Source organism: Equus caballus, chromosome 1 (assembly GCF_041296265.1).
Source record: "Equus caballus isolate H_3958 breed thoroughbred chromosome 1, TB-T2T, whole genome shotgun sequence".
NCBI lineage: Eukaryota > Metazoa > Chordata > Mammalia > Perissodactyla > Equidae > Equus > Equus caballus.
Window position 1 is genome coordinate 102,468,679 of NC_091684.1, and position 25,873 is coordinate 102,494,551.

General features: G+C 47.3%; 2 long non-coding RNA genes across 2 annotated transcripts; both read left to right on the plus strand.

The window, feature by feature from the left end:
* The first annotated feature begins 2,527 nt into the window (after window positions 1-2,527).
* LOC138923974 (uncharacterized) lies at window positions 2,528-7,852 on the plus strand. The gene is made up of 2 exons (XR_011438383.1): window positions 2,528-2,763; window positions 5,099-7,852. It is a non-coding gene; the product is annotated as an uncharacterized lncRNA (long non-coding RNA).
* A 2,353-nt stretch (window positions 7,853-10,205) lies between these two features.
* LOC138923973 (uncharacterized) lies at window positions 10,206-25,052 on the plus strand. The gene is made up of 3 exons (XR_011438382.1): window positions 10,206-10,963; window positions 11,242-11,409; window positions 22,412-25,052. It is a non-coding gene; the product is annotated as an uncharacterized lncRNA (long non-coding RNA).
* The last annotated feature ends 821 nt before the right edge of the window (window positions 25,053-25,873 follow it).

Below are 25,873 nucleotides of genomic sequence, written 5' to 3' on the forward strand. Positions count from 1 at the left end.
GCTAGAACCATCTATGTGAGGGTTCCCTAGTCAGCGTCATCGGGACCAAGTTTACAAGCACACGGAAGCCCAGGGGAACAACAAGCCTTCAGAGACGCCAAGGTGGTGGAAGTGCTGGCACCTGCTGTGACAGCCCCTGGGGTGAGCCTTCTCCTGCTTGAACAAAAGAGCTTGTGCGGAGTGGAGATGCCCTAAATAATGGTTCTGCAGCTGCAGACAAAGCTGCTGGAACAGTATGTCACTGTCACTGAAACAGAAGACTGAAAATTAGCCCACGCTCTATCCAACTTGGGTGAAAAAAATAATAATCCAGGCATATCTTGTTTTGACATTCGACAATGTTTTCAATGATTTCTGGGGAAACTTGGAAGAGAAGAACCTAAAAGAGTCAAGGACATAGACAGAAATTAGATCGTGGTTTCAATTCCATTTTGACCTGAAAATGAAATGAAAGGCTCTATCGTAATCACTCGATGGGCTCCCTGTCCCCACCGCTCTCCTCTTGGCACGGCTGAAGCTGTTTCGTGTCACAGGTACTTCCTGCCATTCTCGACTCCGGATTACTCCTCTGCCAGTCTGAGAGCAGAAACAGCTGTGGGCCTCACGCCTCCTGTGAAAGAGCCTTGAAGGGAAGCAGGGTGTCCAGCGGGGAGGCATCCTGAGGCAGGAATCCGGGAGATGCGGATGCACGCTGCACTGACCCTTGCTCAGGGTCTCTGGTAGTCATGGTGGGTGAATTCCCACCATCTAGGTCCCACCAAATGATTAGTCTAAGCCTGTGGTTCTCAACCAGATGCTATTTTGCTCTAACACCACCCCTCACCCCTGATGTTCAGTGATATCTGGCAACACTTTTGGTTGTTGCCTCTGGGGGGTTGCTACCGACATCTGGTGGATCGAGGCCAGGGATGCTGCTAAACAGCCTACAATGCACAGGACAGCTCCTTACAACGAAGAGCTCTTGAATTAATAATATTTAAATATAATTTTCTCCTGATAATTATAAACGTACAATTCAGTTTCACAAACTGAAACTAAGTATGCATGACATTGCAGTTCTGTTGTATAAGCACAAGAGCTATTCAAAGAGCAGTTAAAAAGGAAATGCATGAAAAGATAAAGTTATTATTCTCATGAATTTTTGCCCATCCCAGGAGCCCAGGACCCTGCCATGGTTTGAAAGAGTGAGGAAAGATGCTTTGGTGTAAAGGACCAGTGATGCTGGACCAAGGACAGTCTGAGGGGGTTGAGAAAACAGACCCCTAATGCAAGGGCAATTAATTCTTGAAAACCTACAAGGCTCTCATCACCAAGTTTGCTGGGGACGCAAAGGGAGTTTGGCCCGTGAGCTTGAACATACTAAGCAAACCAAAAATCAAGCATGTCTTTTGGAATAAATCAACTGATGACAAACAAGGTGGAGAAGGGGACCAGGAGTTTTGGAGTGAGAGGAACTCTGGGTTCTATTATTTATTGGCTGTGTGGCTTGGTAGCCTCTCTGAGCCTGAGTTTCCTCATCTGTAAAATGAAGCTAAGTTAGATGGTTGTACTAACAATTAAAGGAGAGAGTGGATGTGTTTTGGGATGAACGTGTCTTCCCCCAAAAGTCATGTGTTGAGGTCCTCATTCCCAGGACCTCAGAATGTGACCATATTTGGAGAAGGGGCCTTTAAAGAGGTGATCAAGTTACACTGAGCCCATGGGGCAGGCACCAGTCCACTCTGACTGATGTCCTTCTGAGAAGAGGAGACAAGGACACACAGAGAGGCACCAGGAATGCATGTGCAGAGGGACGACCACGTGAAGAGACAGCAGCGGGGCGGCATCTGTGAGCCCAGGAGAGGGGCCTCAGAGGAAACTCACCTGCCTGCCCCTTGACCTTGGACTCCAGCCTCCAGACAGTAAGAATAAGTTTCTGTTGTTTGAGCTCCCAGTCTGTGACGTTTTGTTACGACAGCCCCAGAAAACTAATACAGAATGTGACTTAGCCTGGAAGGTGGTCGGTTTCAATAAACGTTCGCTGAAAATCCAGCACCAACTGGTGCAACACTGAAGTGGAGATTGGGCTGCATCCCGGCTCCACCATGGGGCAGCTGTTGGCTCTGGGAAAGTCCCTTAACATCTCTGTGCCTTGATGTTTCATGGGAAAATGAGGATATTAATGGCGACGATGTCACAACTTTGGGGGTTGGGGTACTGAATACATCTAGCAGATACAGGCCAAAATGCTGATCAATATTCTAGGGTGCAGAGGACAGCCACCCACAGCTAGACTTACCTAGCCCAGAACGTCACCTGTGATCATGTATCAAGCACCCCAATGTCTGACACAGCCTGAGTGCTTGCTGCATGTCAGCCTTCAGAAATGGTCACATGCGGTGTGGGGATGAAGGCACTACAGGCTGCAGGTCCAGCCTTTGTGAAGAATGGGGCTGCATCCTTGATGGATGAATCTGCTGCATAGTTTTCAGTTGCTACATTTTGTCATTTTGTTCCTAGTAAATACTGTGTGGGAGATTAGAGGCTCAGGAGGATGGGAAAGTCCAGAGCAGAGCCTGGGGGCCAGTGGCTGTCCTAGATGGGCTGCAGGAAAGGGCTGAGGCCAAGGGGAGGACTCGGCCCTGGGGGACTGTGGGTAAGAATTTCCACTAGGTCTCGCTGGGCCATCTTCTCTGGAGGTCCCACCTGAGCGAGGTCAGCCTGCAGCTGGTGCAGATGGGCTGACACTGGCGTTCTTGACAAGGGCCTGAGCTGTTGAAGGAGGTGAGTAGGAGGACTGAGCAGGATGGGGGCAGGGTTGGGATGAGGTGGGCAGGGCGGGCATCAGTTGGGAGGCAGGGAGAGGGGAGTTGACCATGGCAGAGGGGGTCGGGGAGGGCGTCAGTGGGAGGGGCAGTAATGAGGTGGGCCGGGCTCTCACCAGGAGCTGCAAAACCTTCTCTATTTTGTTGAACTCCTCCGAGCGCCGTGGCTGCATGTCCTCCACGCAGCGCAGGTTGTGATGGTGAAGTTAAGGGTGAGCGGACAGCGCAGGGCCAGAGACTGCCGTGAGGGTGGGAGAGCAGTCACATCCCGAGTCCCTGCCTGGGCTAGACTTAAGGGTCATGGGGAGAGTCTGGATGCACATCCCTGTTGCCCAGTGTATTCATATCTAGTGCGGGAGCTCAGAATGTCTCCTCCCAGAATGGGAAATTTTATTTTATTATTCTATTAATAGTACTGATAATAATAATGACAACAAAAATAGCAGCAATAACAACAGCTGGTGTTTGTAGGTGCTTACTCCTTGCTACACTCTGTGCTAAGCACTTTCCATCCAGGATCTCTGTGTTCCACCCATGGAGGGCAGCCCTGTTACTTACCCCCTACTGACAGAGGATGAAAATGAGTTTCAGAGAGATTAAGTCGCTTCCCCAAGGCCACACAGCTATGTTAGGGCGGAAGCTCAGACTCCAGAGTTTGAATGGCTTAGAGTTGAGACCTGTGCCTCTGCTGGCTGTGTGGCCTCAGAAAATCACTGAGCTCCCAGGAACCAGCCTGTGCTTCTCCCAAATGGAGAAATAGCAGTGTGTTCCTGCTGGGGCTGAAGGTCAGACCTGTAAAGCAGGGTCCTCATTATGTGACAATCAGTGAAGGCTGCTGTCATTGCTTTGTTGTCACTGTTTTTATTATTGTTGCTTTCTCTGCCCACCCCTTTAGCCCTTGGGAATTAGGCCTGGGTTTGCCCTTGACTATTTCCATTCTTTCTAGCAGAAGGTGAAGCTTTGGGTATTGTTCCAGAATGTACCACTGGATCTGGCCTCACTGACTGACCCCTCCAGGTCCCCTGAGGCCAACATGGTCACGAGTTGGTCCTGGCGGGTCACCTGGGAAGGACTGTAAAAATAGCCACAAACGCCTCACCTCCCTGCAGCCACGCCTCCAACGTGGTGTTGCAGCCCCTGCCACCAAGGTGGGGAGGCCACCTCCACCCTGTGACTCCGGCTTGGCCATGACTTGTCTTGGTCAAAGGGACGAGAGAAACCTGATGTGGTGAGCAGAGGCTGGAAAAGTGCTGTGTGCTGGGGCTTGCCCTCTGGGAGCTCTGTGACCACATGAACGAGCCGAGGCTGGTGTGCTGGATGCTGAGAGGTCACAGGAAGGAGAACCGAGGCGACTGCTCCATCACTTGGGCATCCTCCAGAAGCAGTCATCCAGCTCACCTGCAGGCGCTGGCAAACACATAAGGAAGCCCCGTTCAAGCCAGAGGCGCTGCCCAGCTGACCTGCACACTAGTGAGCAGTAATCAATGATCAGTGTTTTAATTCAGTAAACGTGCAGGTTGTTCGTTATGCACTAAAATTAACTGATACAAAACCTTAACAGAAAGCACGGGGAGGACTAAAAGCCACTGCTTCAGTCTGGAACTGAGAACCTGGAGTCACGGAACTCTCCAAACCCAGGGGTGGAGCTGGACTGCTCTGCGGTGAGGGCGTGGCCCCAAAGGTTCATCCTCCCACTCTGTCCCCCAGCCTCAACCTGCCTGTGTGTGCTCTCTGGTCCTTCTCATCGCTAAGCTTGGCGATGTGGAGGTGGGACGGAAGGAGACACGGAGAGAAGGCTCTTTCTGTAGAGGTGGAGGAGACTGGAGCCTCTGGGGTTCTCAAGGAGGGTGTAGAAGTCACAGAACCTGAAGGGGAACTAACATATGAGAACAGGGCAGCCTCATGACTTTGGAGATGCCTGAGATGGGGGCCTTGATGCCCAGCCTGGCACAGAAGGTGGAGGTGGGAGTGGGTGGGTAACCAGGGCCCTGTGGCTTCCTGCCTCCACGAGGCCCTGGACTTCAGGAGGGGGGACCAGCTGCCCCCACAAGGCATTGTAGGGTCACGGGGCCATCTAGGGTTTGAACACTTACCACTGGGGAGGCAGGTCAAGGCTGGTCTGGTGTGACTGCAGAGAGCAGGTAAGAGCGAGGCGGGAGGTTTGAAAGGGTTAAGGAAGGGAGGGAGGGGCTGGACCGAACAGATGCCATCAGGAGGTTGTGTCCCTCCAGACAGTTGGCGGTGCCTCCTATAACCTTTCTCTGACTTTCCATCTCTCTCTCTCTGTGACGTAGGCCTCGGTGGGGAAGAGGGACCTCACAAGGAAAAGAAGAGTGAGGAGAGAGAACTCTAGAAGCAGACGTGGATGTATGCTATGGCCAGAGCTCAGAGCACCAAGAGAAGAATCCATCTGGGGTGCAGGAGGAGACCCCTGTCCCTACCATGTGCTCACCACAGAGACAGTCCCTGTGCAAGCCGGGCGACACCATGGGGCTGGTGGCTCAGCTCTCAGTAGAGCCACTCCATGTCCAGCGTGAGGTCCACAGGGTCAGGATGGTGGATGCAGATGGTGTCAACTCCAGTAGCTGCTCCGTCCTTTCCAGCCTGGGGAAGGAAGGACATGTGTATGGGGATGGGACAGAGGAGCATCTCTGGTTGGACATCCTTTCATCAGCCCACTTGTATGTGGATGCCTGCTCATCTGCTCTCCTGGTCCAGGCATGAGCTGCTCACAAGGGAAGTGGCATCTTCAAGCCACAAAGGCCCAGAGTGGATGTTTAGAGTCAGACGTTATCAGTTCAAATCTCAGCTCTGTCACTTGATGAATAATCCACATAAGCTGCCATCTTGCAGTGTGAAAAATGCTGGAACCACTTTGTTGGAATGTGATGGGATTCAGACATGATTGATACAAAATACCCAGCCTGGGGGCAGGTACATTCTAAGAGCTCATCAATTAATTAATTGCTTAATTAAACAAATGTTTTCAGAGCACCCACAGTCCCTAGGAAGACTGGACAGCAGCTCTGAACAGAGACTCATCAGCTTTCAGAAAGCTGATCCAACCCTCCAATTTTTGGACCTGAGCTTCTGAGGCTCAGACACTGCACAGCAGAGACCCCCACCCACCACCCATGTGCCTTTGCATTACCAGCTCTCAGGGAAGCAGGAGAAATGAGGCTGAAGGGGTAACCTGGGATCCAGCAGGTGGCAGTGCTAGAGAGCATGATTGGGGAGAAATGGAGTCTCCTTACTCCTCAGCAGGATGGACGTGGCCTTGGGCTGAGCTGCTTCTGGCTCTGGTCTCCTAGAGACTTGATAAAGGTGCAATGTCAGCTGTGTTGCCTGGGACGCTGCTCACGGTGAAAATGGCCCCTGGTTGATGACCTGCATCTTCTCTGGGAGGACCATAAATGGACACCAATACCTGGCAGGAAGCTATAGCTTTGGGTTTCCTTGGGTTATGTGATGACCCTGTTAACTTGAAAGAACTGTCACAAGAGCTTGGTTCCCCTATGGGACAGGGAACATCTAACCCAGGGTGGCTTCGGCACCCATCCATTCAGGTTTCATTTCCTTGCACAGGGACAGTTACATGGGAGGACAGAAGAACAGCCCTTGGACTGCCGAGAGGGTGCTGGCACACCGTCTTCTGTGTATCCTTCTAGGGGAGCTGAAGTCATGTCGGGCTAGTCAGGTCTGCAAGTCTGACTGTCTGATTGGATTCAGGATAACCTACAGAGGGCAGTGCCCAGGACTGGCTCCAGGGCTGCGAACAGCGTGAGGTGAGCAAGGGCCTAGGTACTCCATTTAAGGAGCGCTCGCTCTCAGGGTCATGCAAGTACAGGGTTCGCACCTGAATGCGAGCACCTCTTGAAAGACATTCTGTAGCCTAGGGACCTCACATGCCCACCCTAGTCTGGGCCAGGCCAGCCCAGCCAGCCCACACCTTACTTACCTCCTAGGGCCAGACAAAGAGGTCCCACCTTGGTGCGGTCAGTCTGCAGCCAGTGCAGAGTGAGCCGACGCTGCTGGTGGTGAGCAAGGGCTGGGCTGAGGAGGAGGGAGTGGGTGGATGAAAAGAGATGTGAACGTCCTCATCGTAAGTACGAGCTTCCTTGAGCTTTCCACACCTTTTGACAGGGGCCACATCAAAAACATTCCGCTATGGTTGGAAGGTAGCCCTGCTGTGGGATATGGCATTTCCTATGCTCATGAGAGAGGAAAGGATAAGGGTTTTCTGCAAGGACTGGAGTAGGTTGTGGGTGGGTTTGGGAGGGAGGCAGGTAATACGGCTATTATTAGAGTGAATGTGGACACAGACAATAGATTGTGATAATGCTTTGACATAATTTTATCTACCTGATCCCAGTGGTCATTGCTCAGAGGCGGGCAAAAAGCTCCAAGCTCACAGAGAAAACATTCCTCAGCCCTAAATATGTTAACGTGATAATCTGTTGATGTCTAAAGTACTTACTGAATGTTAGATTATCTGGAGGATTTAAAATATGTCCACAAATACTCCCTTCAAGTACTCCTCCCTCCAAGAGATGGAACCTGTTCCCCTTGCCTTGGGTGGGGGCCGGACTCAGTGCTCGCTTCAAGCAAATAAAGTGGCAGTGGTGGGTGTGGCTTTGGAGGCTGGGTCATAAAAGGCCCTGAGGTTTCTGTCTTGATTGCTTCTCTTTGGATCACTTGTTCTGGGAGAAGTCGGCTGTCACATCCTAAGGAGAGGTCCACTTGGCAAGGAACTGAAGCCTTGAGCTAACGGCCACAGGAGGGAGCCTCCTTGGAAGCCGTTCCTCCATCCCAGTCACGTCCTCAGATGACTACAGGCCCATCTGACATCTCAACTGTGACCTCAGGAGAGACCCTGAGCCAGAGCCACCAGCTCAACTAAGCTCCCGGTTTCCTAACCCTCAGAAACTGAGAGTTCACATTTGCATGAAATTTTGCATCCCCAAATCTCATTTATTCCTAATTCTACTCTTAGAAGAGCTTGTCCTTCTGGATATATCTTATATAAAATAAAGGAGTGGTAATTCAAACCTCAGTTTTCTCCTCTGTAAAATGGGGACCACAGGCTGACTTCATAGAGCTGTTGGGTAAGATACGCAGAAGTGCCTGCGACTGCCAGTGTCCACGTTACTAACAAGGTCGCGTCAGACTTCAAAATCGAAGGAAACAATAATGTCGATGAGACAAAGACGAGATGCCAGTTCTGTAAGCGGCCCCAACAGCATGAGAATGAGAGGAGGTATGAGTACCTAGGGTTCTTCACGGCTCCATGGGAGGGGATGAACCAGGGGCTACAGGAAGTGCCTGTTGTACAGTAAGGGCAGATCCCTAAAGACCCTGCAAAACGCAGTTACACACAAGCGGCTCCTAGGAAATCATGGTGATCAGAGCAAAGCAATGGGCCCAGCAGATGGGAATGGGAATGAGGTGAGCAGGGGAGGGTCAGGGCCACAGAATCTCACAGAAGACAGAATTACGACCACCTGGCTGTGCGAACAGCTGCTGTGGTTGCACCAGGAGACCAACCCTCTGAGACGACCATTGTGGGGACTGCTGGGAGCACAGGGTCATTGCGGCCACACCCCCAACAGCTGCACAGACTATCACCTGGGGCCCTATGTATCACAAGAGAAGAACCCAGGACTGTGATGTGGTCTAGCTAGACTTCCTCATCTCACCACATTCACAGACACCACACGGCTTTTCTTCCTTTCTTTACAAAGGTGTTGATGAATTTGCACATAATTAATTCATGAAGAGGGAAATTATTCACACAGTAATAGTGCCCAGTTTCCACGACCAGGTTTTTCAGTCCATTTGATAGCACACCACACTCAGGAATCTGAAATGCAACCTATTAGAATGTGTCATACAAACAAGGTCATGTAGATCAACACCCAGGTTTTTTGGGATGAGATAAATCATGATGGCTGCTTAACTATTCCTCCATGGGTTTCAACAAAACACTTAAAACTCCTAAGTTAACTTATGAATCTCAGGAAAAGAAAAATTTGACAATTCAAGTCCTTTGTGTTTGCATTCAAACGCGCAGTACAGGGAAGGGAATGAGCAGAAACATTTTAATGGGAAGGTCTTGCTTGTCTTCTATCCTTTGCAAATGAGCAGTATAGTTTATGTCCTGTTCCTTTCACTATTATAACTAATTTTTAAGGACATATGGTATAACTGAATATCCCTAGATGTGTTTATCTTGGCACCACCCAGCAAGAAAAGGAACTGTCCCTTAGAGCATAAGGAATCTAGGAACATCAATTATAAAGACGATACGTGGAAGCGGAATTGCTCCCGGATAGCTCTATTTCCAGACAGAAAAATCCAACAGATCAGACCAGGTAAGTCAAGGTCACATCGCTGACTGCTGTCTGTGATGAGCTTTCCTCCAAAGCAAAGACGGTAAACCTGACAGGTTTCCAATGATGCCCCGGGGCTCCGCACCTTGCACATGGCTCTCCCAAAGCTGGAAGACGGTCTGTCTGTTCCTGAGGGGTCAGGGTCACCACTGCGTCTCTAAAGACATTGGCCAGTCAGGCGCGAGTGGAGACGAGGCTCATCAAAGTAAGCTGAGTTTTTTGAGGCCTCTGCACTTGAATGGGTTGCTGAAATGGCCCCGGGACGCTTCCCTGGGAATCATGGTTATCCTCTGCTCTCAGCAGGTCCTGGGGAAACCAATGATGAGCCTCACAATGTCTCAACCTCCCCTCTGTGAAAGAGGCGTCTTGTGGGGGTGACATTTTCAGGAACCCACAGCCAGGGTTACCATCCTGTAAACTCCTTAAGTCGTGCTCTCCATTGGGGCCACCAGGGCGAATTTCTCCCCAAAGTCGTGGAAAAGGGGGCACTTTGGATGGAGAAAGCAGAGGACAGCGGGCAAAGCGGACAGTTCCTGGGATGTCAAGCCAGTGCCCATAAGCAGTTAGAAGAGCAAGTAGCTTCCTGGGCCTGGACGAGGGCGATGCTCTGGAAAGATCCACGGGCACGCAGGTGGTAAAGGGACGCGAGCTGCTGGGACGGGGCAGGGGACTGAGTCCGGACTCGATTCCTGCAAAAGCGAGCTGCACGCAGCAGCTCCGCCGCCGCACAGCGCAGCGTCAGACCCTCTTGGCTCCCTTGTCTAGTCGTTCCCTCACATCCCTCCCGGACTCGTTCCGCGGGAGGCGGCGCAGGAGCACAGGCCGCAGCCAGGCTGCCCCTCCCCGCAAGGGCTGGGCAGGGTGGGCGCGCGCCGCATCCTGGGAGTTGTAGTTTTGCAGCCGCGCTCCGCGCATCCTGGGAGTTGTAGTCCTGCAACCATGCAACCTGCTGCTGGGAGCAGTTAAGAGACTCCAGCTCCCAGTATGCCTAGCGAGGGGACGCGGTTCCAGCGCGTCCTGCCGAGCGCGGATATTCCGAAGCCCAGCCGGCGAGACCCAGCGTGGCCCGGTGGTCCCACAGCGGCTGCACTCGCCCTGTTACCGTGGCCCTGCGTCTACACGGGATGCCGCTGGGTCGACTTGTCGCGGCGGGAGTTGGACTTCTCGCAGACCGGCGAGTGCCCAGCGCCTCTTGCTGATTGCGGGAGTGGGCGCGGGTACAACCTGCCAGCCTGGAGTTCGGCGCGCTTGCCCCGCCCCTCCCCGCCCCTCCACGCCCCTCCACGCCCCTCCCCGCCCCTCCACGCCCCTCCACGCCCCTCCGCCACGCCCCTCGTCGCGCCCACAGGCCCGCCCCCCGCCGCGCCACGCCCACTCTCCACGCCACGCCCCCTTGGCCATGCGCCATGGGGCACCCAGGCAGAGGTGAGCCGACCGGCTTGGCGGGGTCTGAGACTGCCCAAGCGCAAACAGGGCTTCGAACTCTGAATTCACGGGCTAGTCTGGAAATGCCAGTACCTGGGAAACTCGAACTTGGCTTTTCAGCGCCGCTTTTCCCTGTATCCCCTCCATCCCTCTGGCTGCCACCGTCCTCCCTCTGGACCCCGTGGTCAGGCTCGCTGCAGAGCCCCGTGGACCCCGCCGGGCTGAGCGGTCCACACCTCGGTCAGCCCTCTTGGAAGGACTGCCCCAGCCATGTTATAAAAGGAGGAAATGTCACAGTGGGCAGACCCCACTCCTGCGTTATAGACAGGAAACTCAGGCGTACAGGTGAGTGACCCCCGCAGCTGCTTTGGGGACCACACCACACCCCGTCCCTGACGCTTAACACAGGCAACAGGACCAGAAGTTTCCCGTGGTCCCCCCAAAATGTTAGGGAAGTTTGTGTAGGAAGGTAATACACAACTTCAGCATTTCTGCCCTATAATATGACTCCTTTAGAACCATTCTTAATATCCCCTTTTAAATATCCCTTTGGAGCCACTTTTAATAATTTGTTGCTGTTGGGGGTTACACTGATAATTCTCTTATGTCATTTTCCCATTTAGTTTCTCTAATTCCAAGTTCGACGTTACTACCTGCTTCTCAAATGAGTAATTGGCAGCCTCAATTCTCTGCAGAGGGGATGCAGAATAGCAGAGTATCTGTGATACAACTTTCGGGAACATCAATTTTACTACAAGATTTATAACAAATGGAGTTAAGTAACTTCCAAGGTAACTAATTAAACATTTAAAACTAAAACAAGAAGGTTGGGAAGTCATCCATCATTAATAACTGTCAGTAATTTGTGCCTTAAATGCCAGACTTTCTCTGAGAAAATACTAAGGAGAACCTATTTCCCATTATTTTCAACAGCAAAAATGATAAGACGTTGCAAGTCCTGGAAAAACCCTCCCAATTTCCTGAATCACAATATGGCACCTAGATAGAAGTTACGAATATCGTGTTAGGAGGTAAAAATGCTTAAAATATGGCTTCTTGGTCACGTCCCGTTTAATGTGGTTGTTAACGTACAGTTTGTGAGGTAGTAGTGGCTTCTAGACCAGCAACGTCAGATATTGTACATTTTGTGACACTCCAAAGCTTTGCAAAGTGACTAGCATGATTGATGGTCTCCCAATGGTATTTGGAAGCAGCATGAAGCTTTTCTTACAAACCATTTAGTTTAAAATGTATTTTTTGAAGACACAATATAAAGTTTATCTGTATAAATATCAGCTGAGAAAGGTATTGAGCGATAAGTAGCTGCTATGCAGTTTGGGTGTTAAAAACTAACGATGTGTTCTTCCAGGAAAACATCAGTTGGGGACATGTTCTGTGGGGTAGACCTGTATTATGAAAAAGATGGCAAAAGTCCCATTTATTTTAAAGATCACAGTTGTAACTTTGAGTAAAATTGGGCGGAGAAGTCCCTTCAGTGTACGTCCCAGACTTCTGTAGTCCTGTGTCTATGATGACTCTTTGCCAACATCTGCGTACAAACACGCCCTAAGGTTGTGCCTTAAACAGACAGATTCCTCTGACCCCAGATTCCTCTCCAGTTACCATCTGCTTCTCTGCTCTGTTCAAGCGGCCTCTCCTCACGTTCTCTCCTGAACTGATTCCATTCCAGCTTTCTCCACTGCACTTTGCTGAAGTGGCGTTTATCCACGTCACCAATGATTTCCATTTTGATAAATTCAAGATTAACTTTTTCTTCTTATCTCACTCTTTCAGCTGCGTTTGACACAGGTGATACAGCTGAGCACTTCCTCCTTCTTGAAACGCTTTCCTCTGGATTTCCTAGCCCCCACCCCCTCACTCCATCTTCCTCCCCCTGCTCCTCCCCCACCAGATATCTAGTAATCCTCACCCCCTTCTCTTTGCTGTATGCCCTCTCTTTTCACACAGATCCCAGCCAGTCTCCCAATTTTGAATGCCATCTGCTGGTCATCCCCAAGCCTGGGTCCTCTTCCCTGAGGAGAGCACCCAGGAGTCATCCATGACTCTTCCCTTCTCACCCCACACACAGTCTCACAACATGTCCTGGTGGCTCTGCCTGCAACGTGCATCCTGATTGCAGCTTCTTGCTGTCTCCATTTCTACAACAGGGTCCAGCTGCCTTCCTCTCTTACTGGTCTCCTGCCACATGTTCCTTCCCAAGCAATTTTTTCCTCCTCCAGAGGCAGCCACTGTTCTGACTTTTTTCACCATAGGTTCCTTTAGGCTGAAATCATACAATGTGGATTATTTCATGTCCAGCTTTCCTCCCTCAGCATCACATTTATGAGACTCACCCACTGTGTGTGTGTGTGTGAGCGTTTGCTCCTTGGTGTGACTGAGGACTGTTCTGCTGTGTGAATGCCCCACAACTTTCCTATTGATGGACACATGGGTTATTTCCTCTATGAACATTCTTGTAAAAATACTTTTTTGTGTTCTATTTAATTCTTTTATTAGCATTTAAGTGACACCCCTTTGCATAGCTTTAGTGGTTGCTCCAGGAATTGCGATGTGCATCTTTAACATATCACAATCTACTTAGAGTTAATAGTGTACTAGTTTCATCAATGTTAAAATAAAAAGAAGAGGTTCATTGATGACCTTCTACCCTTTATGCTCTTGTCAGCATAAATTTCACATCCACCCATATTTTAATCCCACGGTACAGTGTTAAATTTTTGACTTAAATAGTCATAGGTCTTTTAAAGAAATTAAGAGAAAAAAGTTTTATTAAATATTTGAAGGCAGATACTTTGAGATTCTGCAAATATACAGTTTCTCCTTTAAATTTAACCCACAGCTTTTGCATTCATCAATGAATCTTGCCTAAGGTAGGGCACATGACTTGTTTTAAAATTCGGTGCACTACAGCCATTTAAAAATATTGTGCCAGGTGGTCTACCCCGAATTACAAGAGTTACCTTCTGTGAACCTGTTTATGCGTTGGTTGATAGCTGCACATTTTTAAATAGAAGTAATGATCAGCAGAGTGTTTGGAAATGGATCAGGTCAAAGTGTAACTGAAACAGCACTCTGTTAGCCCAGAACCTGCCCACCTCGTAGAACAGGACCATTCTGGAAAGATGGGTTCAGACCTCGCAGCCCTGAAGGCAGCACCCGGGACTTCCCTTCCCTCTAACTTCTCAGCCAGGACGCTCCATCTCTTCAGGGCCAGTGTGGTGACGTTCACCATGGCTGCCCTCCTCAGCAAGAGTCGGCTGGGAAGGTTTATAAGGTCCTGTCTGGGGCGATAGGGGGAGAGAAGAGCTCTTTAGCATGGAACCGGGCTCCTCTGCAGGAAGTCAACTTCTCCGTGATTGACCATCTGGTTCACAGCAGGAGGTTCTAGGCCATGGGGCTGCAGAGGAAAGATGTTCACCAGGAGAATGGTTCACAAGTCGTCACTGGTACTACAATAGGATTCCTAACTCCGCATGTGCCATAACATCTTGAAAGCCAACAGGAGAAAACACGAGGCACCAGGACACCGTAGGTACACTGCCGTCAGTTATAGCTCAAAATTAGAGACTCCCAGTGATGAACAGATGTGGACTTAGTATATTCCAGAGGAGTGATGGACCAGAGGGACCAACTTAGGACACTGAGGCAGAGATTGCCCGTGGTCATATGGGAGCTCTCGGGAACAGAGCTCAGCCAGAACCTGGGTCTCCTGAATCTCAAGCTGTTAGTCTTTCATGACATGATATTGCCAATGAAGAGCCCAATTCAAGCCCTCCGTTATGTTAAAAGAAGAAAAAAAGAGAAAAGAGGGCCTCCTTCCTCTGTTATATTCATGTGTTAGCTTCTGTCAGATCGCCCCCCTCAGCATCACAGCTATGAGATTCACCCGTGACGTGTGTCAGCATCTGCTCCTGAGCACAACTGAGGAGTGTTCTGCTGTGTGAATGCCCCACAGCTTCCCTACTGATGACACGTGGGTTATTTCCTCTGTGAACATTGGTCCCCTTTAGGCCAGAGCAATGGGATCACAAAATACTTCATTGCCAAAGGCCCAGTCCTATGTGTGAGTGAGGAGGGGTGGTTCTCAAAGACAAGAGGTTTGGGTTAAATAGACTTGCATTTCCCAAATACCTATCAGTATTTTCCTCCTTACTTGAGACTCTGTTTTCTAGAGGATCCAGGCTAAGAAAATTGATACTAGAAATGGGATATAAAACTGAACCTTTGGAGAGTATTTTGGAATTGAGTTGCTCACTTGTTTGAAAACAATTGCTTGTGATAAGTTAAGAGGATGTACCAGGAGCTGCATCTGTGCTGCCACGTTAACTCATAGAGCACCTGCCTCCGCCTGATTCTGTTCGGTCAGCTTTGTCAGGTCATGTTGAGGCTGTGCAATCTCACCAAAACATACTGTGTCCCTGAGCTTACCTTGTCCACATCATTGCATAGATGTGGTCCACAGATTACATGTCAGTCAGGAATGGAAGAAGATGACAAAGCAGACACTGTAGCCATGGGCGGTTGGTAGTCTTCCCTCACTGACAGCTCAGTGCTGAGGCAGCATCTGCTGTCTCCCTGGTCCTAGAAATGCAAGGTCCATCTTTCTACTCCCTGTTTGATTGGTATCTACTGGGGACTGCTTCTGGTCTTGTCTCTTCCATCATGAGTACCACTTTTTCTCTTTGCCGAGAATAAGAGTGTGAGTATGCTGCTTTGTTATGAGTATACATGGAACCTTACCCCCCTTTCTAAGTAATGGGGCAGATAAAATGGCCTATGAATCTTGTTGGCTAAGACATGGCCTGAAATTAAAGTTGCTTTTATGGCCACTCATCACTGAACCTTAGCATCGAAAATGACACAAATTTTATATACAAGTGAATTAAGTTAATAAGTTCATTTCTGAAAAGGCAGCCCAACTCATAAAATTCTAAAATCTGTCTGTAATTGCTCACATTAGGGCTAGGAATTCTAATTTTCAAGTAAAGAACTGAGTCTCAATCTCAGACTGATCATAATTGGCAAAATCGAATGGAATCCATTTCCCAGCCTTATCTTGATGGAGATCAACTTCTCTACGTTCTCAAAGCTGCCGTCTGTAGTAATAGCGAGCCTGCAAGATCCAGGGAAGCTAAAACCAAAGCATTCAAAGGACAATTTTCCAGTACTTGAAATGCCTGTCAGCATCTTCTGTCTGTTCCCAGGTTTCAAAAAGATCTGCAGGTCATGAAGTCAGGGTCTTCTTTTCACAGTTGTGGGGGAAGTCATCGAATCACTTAGTGTTCAAGTTATGATCCTCAAAGCTGCCTTAGTAGCCACTAACCCCCCAAAATGTTTGTAATTTCTGTGATTAGTAGGTCAAGTGCAATCAGGGATGGTGTATATTTTTCAGGCTTGGTGCTCAACAAGTGCTTAGACACCATTGATCCTATATTTCATAGAAGTGGGGAATAATCAGTACTTATCCAGAGACATCTTAGACCTGCACACCGTGAGGAAGCCAGCACCTGTACCAGCTTTGCTGTGCTTTTTTTAGTCTCTTATGGAAAACATCATGCTTTTAAATAAAATAACAACACTTCAAGGGAATTCATGTCTTCAAATTAAAATTGAAAAGATGAATAAATTACATGAGGCAGTGGTGTAGGTGACTGTGTTCTGGGTTTTGTTTGTTTGCTTGTTTGTCCTCACCAGCCATTGGGGATTTGCTAAAATCACTCACATCCAGCATTGGCCCCTGGTTCCCAAGCAAAGAGCCCAAGGCATCTTGAATTCAGGGTGTGATGTGTTCATTCACTTTACTGCAACTCTGTTTTGCCTGATTCTTTTTCCTGCACCACCATCAATAGGGGTTATATATGCACATAGGATACAGGATGTGGAGATTCCACTGCTAACTTGCAAATTTTCAATGGGCTGCATCAACTTCTTGGTTTCAGACAATAGAGTAACCCTAGAGTTCTCCCAAAATGTCCAAAGTTCATTCAACTCTGTCCTGTATTCCTCGTGAAAAGAGAAGCCATCTCTTCTGGTTTGGGGTTTCTTCCATAGGTTTTCCTTCCACTCTGGGCATATTGAGGTGGCTCCCAGCTCAATTTTTAGGCTTTGGTATTGGGAATACTCCAGGTGCTCTAGATGTGAGAGAAAATGGGAGATAGTGGCCAGCTTCTCTGTCCTGCCTCTCTTGCACTGGGACACAGAACGTGCAAAGGAAGGGTGCCTGGTTGTTGGGTGTCTTCCTTTTGCTGACAGTGTTGAGCCAGCACGTGAAGAATAATGTTGGAATTCATTGCAATCAGAAATGTCTATACCTCTGAGCTCTTTCTGTGTCTGGGCATATAAGTGTGGCAGTCTCTACCTGCTGAACACTGCTATTATTAAGGAAATTCCAATGAAATGATACCATTGCCTAGATATGAAGAGGTTCCAGACCTTAGCTGAAAGAAAATGAGAGAGGTAGAGGGAGAGAAGAGAAGAGAAAGAAATAAAGGAAAATAAAGCTCAAATCTAAATCCGGAGATGTCGCCCATGTTTTTCAAAGAACTGATACTGCCCTCTGAGACCACAGTTTTCTCCCTGTCACCATGCTGCTTCACTCCCTGGGTCCATGATAACTGATCAAGGTGGTACACCTTGAGTGTCTCCCCTGGGCCATTCAAAGGCAAGTACCACTGCTGTTGAAACTTGCATCTGTTTTGATGTTCTCACCGGCACTGGTAGGTTTGGACCTTGGTCAGCATCATTTCCCTTCTAGGGAGTGTTTTCTTACTCTCCCCCAGCTTGCCTTCAGCTTTAACAACTAAAAGAAGTTGTGGGAAGAGGGGGAGAAATTGTACTCTAATTACACTTTGAGCAATTTACTTCGAAAGCTTGAGACTGAAACTGATCCAAAAAAAGATTTGAACTCATTTCCAGATTCCATAGATTTGCAGGTTGTACAGACTTTTCCCCCCTAGCATTCTGGAAAGTGACTAAGAAATTGGCTAAATTGTCATCCAGCCCTCTGCTCACTGGAATGCCCCTTGAAGGCATGTACACATCCTGCCACAGTCCCTGGCTTGTCCACTTTGGTTTGCTTTGGTTTGGCCTGGAGAGCTCAAGCACAGAGCTGTCTGCCTCTGACACTTCTGTCTCTAGCGACAACTCAGTAAGGCACCTGGGTCACAGTGCAAAGGTCCCTGACATGATGCTGGGGTAGGATTTTGATTATGGCTTCTTCCAGAAAAAGGGGACGTAAGTATCCTGATGTTGAGATGCACTCGTCAGGCCGACTGTAAATATTTTCCGACTCCTCCAGGTCACCTGCCACTTGTCTCCTTTCTTAGAGGCTGCATCAGGAAGAAAAACCGATCACTTTTATTGGATCCCAGACTAGTTCCCAACAGACTTTCTGTCAACGGGCCAGCACACAAAGTAGATCATTAATTGCAGAGAAACCACTCCCTTTGGTGCAGACTTCCTAAGTACCCACGTCTAACAAGGTTTTATGGAAGTTTTCCACAGCCCATAGATCCTATTCACAGCTGGTTGTTATTCCTATCACCAAAAGTATGAGACTCAAGTTGATCTTTACCCCTCTGCAGTATGCCTCTACCAGCCTGGTGCTAAAGAAGCAGGAGAGAGAGATTTAATTCTGGCCTAGAGGTCCTTTTATGCCTGTGAAGTAACTCAGGACTCACCACATTGAAAGGTGGGCACATCTGAAATCACCGATGAAGAAGATGGAGAGACAGACCAAAAGACACAGGGCTGACTACTTTTCTCTGACTCATGGCAAGGTTATGTCTGTGTATCATGGAAGGGCCCCCAAATTAATGAGGATAATGCTGACTCAGCTCCTAGAAGATTTCCCAGCCAACTCTGCGGTTAGGACAAGGCTTCCTGCTCATGCACCATGTGCGGGTGGATTTACTTTCTTCCACATTTTCTAAACAGCACATAAGGTAGAATTTAGTACCTAATCATTCCCCTGGGAGAATGGACTAGCACATGCTCTGAGACCCCTGTAGAGTCTGCCCGTATGAACTACCCTCCGTTCTGCCTCCCACACTGTGGGGCTCCATTGACAATGGGGTTCTACAGTCCTGCTTCCCCAGTTGTTAGATAAGAATGTCTCCTGTACTGACTGGCATTTCTCATGCTCGTAGCCCACTACCTCAGACTGATGTGCTTTTGTCAGGCTCTGCTCTACTGTCAGCAAGTCAGCCTCAGAACCCTGGGCCAGGCAGTGACAGTGTCACTTGGGAAAATACCTTCTCAGACGATCATGTCAGTCCACCTGAACTGCAGGTACCACAGTGATGTGCAAGTGTGATGGTTAATTTTATGTGTCAGTGTGACTGGGCTAAGGGATGCCCAGAGAGATGGTGAAACATTATTTCTAGGTGTGTCTGTGAGGGTGTTTCCAGAAGAGATTAGCATTTGAATCAGCTGACTGAGTCAAGAGGACGCCCCTCACCAATGTGGATGGGCATTGTCCAGTCCGTGGAGGGCCTGACTAGAACAACAAGGCAGAAGAAAGGTGGATTGCTCTCTGCCTGAGCTGGGGTGTCGTCTTCTCCTTTTCTAGGACTTTGGAGATCCTGGTTCTTGGGCCTTTGAGTTTAGAATAGAATTATGCCACAGCCTCTCCCAGGCCTCCATCTTGCAGATTATGGGAATTCTCAGCCTCTGTAACCATGTGAGTCAATGTTTCATAATATGTTTCTTTATATCTATATATCATATTGGTTCTGTTTCTCTGGAGAACTCTGACTAATAGAGCATGTAAATGTTTAACAGTCAGCTCTGTTGGGGCGGAGAGGGGAACAGCATGGTTTGTAGTATATGCCAATTTCTGTAAAAATTCCTACATGGCCAGTTTCAAGCTCCGAGTGTACCATTACTGGTGCAGAGTCGGAAGAGATGTGCACTATTGCCTGGCGTGAGCAGGTTGTCTACATTACCCAGGATTCTTTTCTTCCTGCTCCATTTCTTCCTCTTGGAACCTCTGCCAATTATTGTGCCTAAACTATAAATGTGGATAACTTGTAGATTGTGGAACCCACCCCTCCCCACCCCCAAGAGAATATGTGTGTGTAAGTGAGCTTCACGTTCAAGGAGACCATCCCTATCACCGTGCCAGTTGTCACTCTATGCTCAACCGAACCCCTTCCCTACAGGTTTAGTGCCAGTGATCCTGGTTATCTCACCAACATATCATCAAGAATCCTGAAAAATAGCAGGACAAATTCAAGAACGCTAGAGTATGTTCAGAGTCTTTTTGTATTTTAGGCCAATTAACTTCAAATTAAGTTGATTACCTACTACCACTTAATTGTTTCATACTAACAGTAAAAACAAGTGACTTTGTGTTATTAAACTATCAGAAGTACTCATCTGAAAGAGTTTACAGGGTTTCAATTTTGTGGCTGCCATTTCTCTTAAATAGTGTAGCAGGTTGTCCTTTTTCTGAGTGAAGTGTTTGCAGTGAGGAGCCTAATTGAGGCCTCAGCTGTTCTTGTGTAATTTGTCACTGACCCTTTCCAAGTAGACTGAGTACTGAGTTTCCTTTTTCTGATACTATCTAAATTAAAAGTAAATCAACAAGGACAGAATGTGTGAGCTGGCTAGCTAACAGGTTTAGTGGAATTTTAAATCAACTAGTTAAAAGATGGAAGCCATCAAGTAAAACAAAAATGTAGTGGAGAAAAATGGTTCAGATCCAGATTTCCTGAGTCCTCTGTGTTTTGATCCCCACCTCTGCCAAAATCAGCTGCATGATATTGAACAAGTCACTGAGCATCAGTTGGCAGAGGCTGCCGGCTGGTCGTCGTACCTGCTTTTCCTGCTCCTAGGTTCCTGGCTGGACTGTATCTCCCAATCTTCCTTGCAGTTAATTGTGGCCACCTGACCAGCTCTTGCCAATGGAACATGAAGAGAAAAGCTATGGATGCTACTCTGGTGCTAAGGACTTTAAGGAGCCGATATTGCTCCCCCATTCTCTTTTAATACAGACTGGACTCAGATGACAGCAAAGACTCTCAGGGACATTGGAACAACGACTGACAGAAGCCTGGTTCCTTGAATCACCAGGGAAGTCTCCCGCTGACTGAGGCCATCTCTTTGATTTTGCCTGAGAGCTTTGTCTTTGAACTTCACCAGCCTATGTGCCACATCAGCTTAGCCCACCCTAATGAATACAGCATCTCTTTAGGTGAAAGTGTAATAATACTACCTGCCTTAATTGACATTCTCTTGGCTGGGAGTGGGAAAACTCTCCGCAAGCTCATCTAAGCTAAATGGAGACATTTTTCCATAATGAGATGGTGGCCCAGGGATACAGCTGGGCCTCAAGAGGCAATAGAGACAACAGGAAAGCACCTAAAACCTAAGAAGCCACTTCTTTTAAATCTCTCTCCTTCACCTCAGTAATCTCTGGCCACTATGTTTTCCTCTGTACATCCTCATTATTTTATCTTTCTTTTTCATGTCAATACCACTCCAGAATTTCTGATTTTATTTGCTTGATGTTCAAGAAAGTAACGTCTCTCAATTACAATTCCAAATCAAGGGAATAGCATCTGTTTGACCCGTCTTAGGCCAAGTGTTCACCATTGGTCCACTTTAGGTCAGCGCAATGGGATCACAAAATATTAGCATCATTGCCAAAGGCCCACTGCTATGTGTGGGTGAGGAGAGGCAGTTCTCAAAGATGAGAGGGTTGGGTTAAGTAGACTTCTGAAAATGGGTTAAGTACACTATATCATAAATTATCATAAAAATAAAATGAAATGCTCATAAAATCCTTAGCAAACCTTCTAACACAGTAAGAATTCCATTACACGTTATTCTTATGATTATTATTAGACATTATTTAGTTTTCTTTTGCCGTAATGAATTATCACTGCTTAGCAGCCTAAACAACATTTATGATCTCACAGTTTCCACGGATCAGAAGTCTGGGCACAGTGTGGCTCGGCTGTTTCCTCTGGTCCAGGTCTCACAAGAACCAAATCCAGATGCTGGCAGGGCTGCGTTCCCTCCTGGAGGCAGAATCTTGGAGGCACATCCCAGCTCATTTAGGTCACTGGCAGAATTCGGTTCCTTGCGCTTGTAGGAAAAAGGTCTCAGTTTCCTTGCTCACTGCCAGCTCTGGGTTGTCTTTATCTCCTAGAGGCCTCTCTCTGGTCCTTGCAGGTGTCCAGACTGTCTCAGAACCAGCAATAAGACATCATATTCTTCTCACTCAGAATCTCTCTGCCCTCCCATCAGCAGCATCCTTCCTGCCTTCTCTTCCACCACATCTCTGACTCCAGCCAGAGAAACTTACCTGCTTTTAAGGCTCGTGTGCTTAACTTGGGCCCAGCAGGTAATCTAGAATAATCTCCCTATTTTAAGGTTCATAATCTTAATTACATGGGCAAGGTCCCTTCTGACGTGAAATGTAGCGTATTCATAGATTCCAGTGATTAGGGCCTGGGCATTTCCAGGGCGTCATTCTGCCTGCCACAGACAGATACTAGATATTACTCCTCCACACTTCTCCAGTTTACAAAACATGGCAAACACACTTGACCTCACTCTCATTTACTTTTGACTTGTTCGGAAGAAATTTTTAAGCAAGTTGTGGTATGAGGGTGCATGTAACGATTATACGTACAATTGGTATTTGCCTTTATGTATACTTTCTATACATATATTTTAAACATATAATTCTTCTCTTTATTAATACATGCCTCTGTTTTATTTGTTCATTTCACAAGTACTTATTTCATGTCTTCACAATTTCAGGTGCTGGATACACAGTCTGAACAGCACAGTTTAGGGTCCTGTGCTATGAAGAAACCTACATGCTAATCCTGGGAAATGAGACAAGCAACAAGCAAGTGAACCCAGGAAAAACCAGTGTCACTTCAGATGGTGATAAAGCAGGGTCATGTGATCGAGCGAGCCCAAATGGCTAGTGGACAGAAGGTCACTCTATTTTAGATTGGCTGGTCAGGGTAGGTCTCTCTAAGGAGGTAAGATTCAAGCTTTCCAGGTAGGAGGTACAGTCGAAGAATGTATCCATGAAGGTGAGAGCCCATTTGAGTGCTGTGGATGCCAGCCTGGGAAAGTGACCGATGGGGAGAAAGGTATCAGGTGAGTTCAGAGAGGGGGGCCGAGGCCAGATCATTTGCCTAACACTTTTAAAGTCTAATTGTCAATATAGGTACTTAAAGATCACAATCCAATTTTGAAACTACAAAGCATGCAAATGATCAGTTCAAAGTGAACTTTAACAAATTATTCTACTTGGGTACAATATTTTTCATCAAATATAAAATTGTAGTTAAAGAAAAAGAAAGTTATAATGGATAATTTCACTCAGATGTTCCCAAGTCCACCAGACCTGTAAAGTCACTCTTCCCCTTCAAGTGTCGATAGAATGCATATTCTTTCACTAAAAAATGCTGTTGTCATGGTGATGTCAGCAACATGGCAGAGTGAGCTGTCCCCTTTATCTGTCCTCCTTTTGAACTACAACTAAGTGGACATTCACTGACCAATGGTGGAAGCCCACACAACACAACAGGACACCTGAGAGACACATGCAGCTATACATCTGCAGATGGATGCACGGGCCCCCAGGGACGTGGCAGAGATAGGTGAGCACACCCTGCTCTCCCCTGGTAGACCTGTGCTCACACACAAATGCTTTCAAACCTGGTGCAAGTGCCTAGAAAGTAGGAATGTGCACTAGGGTGACCATAGGAGAAGGCGGCAGTAACCCTTAGCCCACGTTTGTGTTTGCTGTCCTGGTAGGGAGGGGGAGCCCACGGTGCCCCTGTACAGCCAAGGAGCAGCCCTAGCTTGGGTCCCAGTGAGGAAGCCCCACCTGCCAAGCACAGCAGATCCACCAGCTGTAAACAGAGACCTCAGCAGATGTAGGCGCTGGGGCAAGCACTCCTCAGGTGTGCGTGTGAACCCTCATAGTGCTGCTGAGCCCCCAAAGAGGGAATGTGTCCTGGGGGCTGTGGGAACAGGCACGGTAGCTTTGAGCCCACTGCTGATCACTTTCTGGTGGGGAGGGAGAGCTCAGAGTGCCCCTGAGGCACCAAAGAACAGCCCTATCCCAGCAAGGAAGCCCTGCTCACCGAGGACAGTTCACACAAGTGCCTGAAGGCACTCCAGGCTGGGGCAAGCAGCCATAATACCCTCACAGCTTCCAGCAGACTGGGTGGGGCCAGAAACACTGCTTCCACTTCCCCCAGCAGTAACAGGGGGAACCTTTATCCTAAAGGGTACCACAAATGCACTGACAAAAGGTTAGTTCATTGAACACCATGAGAAACTGCAGCAACAATTCAGACCAGAGGGGAAATGGCAGTTCTCCAGAAGCCAACGCTGAAGACACAGAAATATACAACCTGAATGACAGAGAATTCAAACTAGCCATCATAAGGAAACTCAATGACTTACAAGAAAACATGGAAAGACAAGTCAAGGAGCTCAGCAATAAAATGAATCTTTTCTGCAAAGAGATTGAAACTATAAAAAAAATCAAGCAGAAATTCTGGATATGAAAAACACAATGAAATAAAAAATAATCTAGAATCAGTAAGAAATAGAACTGATCTTATGGAGGAAAGAATTAGTTTTCTAGAGGATAAAAATGTAGAAATTCTACAGGTAGAGGAGGAGAAAGAAATAAGGTTTTTTCAAAATGAAGGAATTCTTCGAGAAATATCTGACTCAATTAGGAAAAGCAACATAAGGATTATAGGTATTCAAGAGGGAGAAGAGGGGGGAATGGAGCAGAGAACTTGTTCACAGAAATAATTGCTGAGAACTTCCCAAACCTGGGAATGGTTTCAGATTTGCAGATAAATGAAGCTAATTGAATGCCCAACTTCATCAATACTAAAAGACCCTGTCCAAGGCATATAATAGTAAAAATGGCAAAAGTTAGTGATAAAGAAAAAATATTAGGAGCAGCAACGCAGAAGAAAATAACCTACAAAGGAAACCCTATCAGGCTATCAGTGGATTTCTCAGCAGAAACCCTACAGCCTGGGAGATAATGGAATGATATATTAAAAATACTGAAAGACAAAAACTTTCAGCCGAGGTTACTCTATCAGCAAAACTTTCGTTCAGATACGATGGAGAAATAAAAGCTTTCTCAGATAAACAAAAGCTGAGAGAGTTCATCACCACTAGACCTCCCTACAAGAAATAATTAAAGATGCCCCCACACCAGCAACAAAAAGGCAAAGGTGTGCAAAGCTCTGCGCAAGGTGATAAATAGACAGACAAGATCAGAAACCTGCAGCTTTCTACTAGAACAGGGAGGCAAAGACTCAATGACAACTTAAAAGAGAAGGAGAAAGAAAGCATTGACAGTAATGATAAACACTTCAACTTAGCCACAAACTCACAACATTAAAAACAGAACAATTGGTAACAGCAATTACTCAGAAGGGGAGAGGAAAGGGAAGGAACCTGCTGAGGTTAATGGAGATAAGAGGCTATAAGAAAATTGACAATCTCATCTCCAATGTCTTTCATACATTCCTCACAGTAACCACTAAACAAAACATGAGAGCAGAGCCACAATCCATAAAAAGAGAGAGAACTGAGAAATCCCTCTTGGAAAACCAACAAAATGAAATGTCTGTCAGAAATACAAAGGAAGAGAAACATTGAAAACATAGAACAACCAGAAAACAAGAGGTAAAATGGCTTCATTAAGCCCTCATATAACAATAATCACTCTAAATGTAAATGGATTGAATTCTCCAATTAAAAGACACAGAATAGCTGGATGGATTAAAAAACAAGACCAAGCAATATGCTGCCTCTAGGAAACACATCTCAGTTCTGAAGAAAAACACAGACTTAGAGAGAAGGGATGGAAGACAATGCTCCAAGCTAATGGCAAACAAAAGAAAGCAAGTGTTGCCATACTTTTATCAGACAAAGCAGACTTCAGATTACAAAAGACAATGAGAGACAAAGAGCGACAGTATATAATGATAAAAGGGACATTCCACCAAGAGGACATAACACTTATTAATATATCTGCACCTAATACAGGGCCACCAAAGTACATAAAGCCACTATTAACAGACCTAAAGGAAAAAATTAACAGCAACACAATAATAGTGGGGGACCTCAACACCCCAATCACTTCAATGAACAGATTGTCCACACAAAAAGCCAACAAGGAAATAGTATATTTAAGTGAAACACTTGGCCAGAGGGACTTAA